Consider the following 902-nt stretch of genomic DNA (forward strand, 5'->3'; position numbering starts at 1 on the left):
ACAGGAAACAAATATAAAAACAAAGCAAACAAATATATAAGTAAAAGATATGCAAGAGTAGAAAATCATAGTAATAATTATGCATATATGTAACAAATAAGACTGTTGAAGGTACTTGCTTTGGCGGCACATATACTTAATTTGGAACGATGCAGCATGAATTCTAATTGTTATTAATAAAAACCCAGAGTTAGATATTGGCAGGTAAAAGCTGAGAGATCAGAGAAGCAGTGCAGCCAGCCACTAGGGAGACCTTTTACCTCCACCAAATCCTCAGATCACAGGGACAGGGCGATCCTGTCCTCAGACTGTCTTCTCAGACTGCCATCCTCTGACTGTACCTCCATACTGCATCTCCAGACTGCACTGAACTCTTGTGTCTTCCAGCCTTATATCCTTTCTCTGCCTGGCCATATTTCTTCCTGTCTCCATCTTCCTAGTGCTGGGATTAAAGGCATGGGGTGCCCAAGTACTGCAATTAAAGGCGTGAGCGACCACCACCTGGCCTCTAGTGACTTAGCTCTGCACTCTGATCTTCAGGCAAGATTTATTTGCTAAAACACAAACAAAATATCACTGCTGAATGATATAGAGAAGATTAATTTAGCTCCTGAACAAGAATGGCATACAGATTTTTGAAGAATTACCTATTTTTTAAAATTTTACATACATACATACACACACACACAACCATGCATATACACAAAAGTCAGTTGTTACAGCTAGGCTTTGAGGAGATAAAATTGACATGTGATCTGAATGAAAAGAAGGAATCAGTCTGCCTGAAGCTAGACTTTCCTTCAGAGGGCAGTTTTGTACAGTTATGAAGCAGAAGCTTGGCTGGTGTGTTTCAAGGAAATGAGTAAGGCTCAAGTGAGTGACAGAAACTAGCTGGTGTTGAA

The 902-nt window shown here is 40.0% G+C and overlaps 1 non-coding gene across 1 annotated transcript; it reads left to right on the forward strand.

The window, feature by feature from the left end:
• The first annotated feature begins 549 nt into the window (after nt 1-549).
• Nucleotides 550-655, forward strand: LOC130885390 (U6 spliceosomal RNA). The gene has a single exon (XR_009058155.1). It is a non-coding gene; the product is annotated as a U6 spliceosomal RNA (small nuclear RNA).
• Nucleotides 656-902: the final 247 nt, after the last annotated feature.

Source organism: Chionomys nivalis, chromosome 12 (genome assembly GCF_950005125.1).
Source record: "Chionomys nivalis chromosome 12, mChiNiv1.1, whole genome shotgun sequence".
Classification (NCBI taxonomy): domain Eukaryota; kingdom Metazoa; phylum Chordata; class Mammalia; order Rodentia; family Cricetidae; genus Chionomys; species Chionomys nivalis.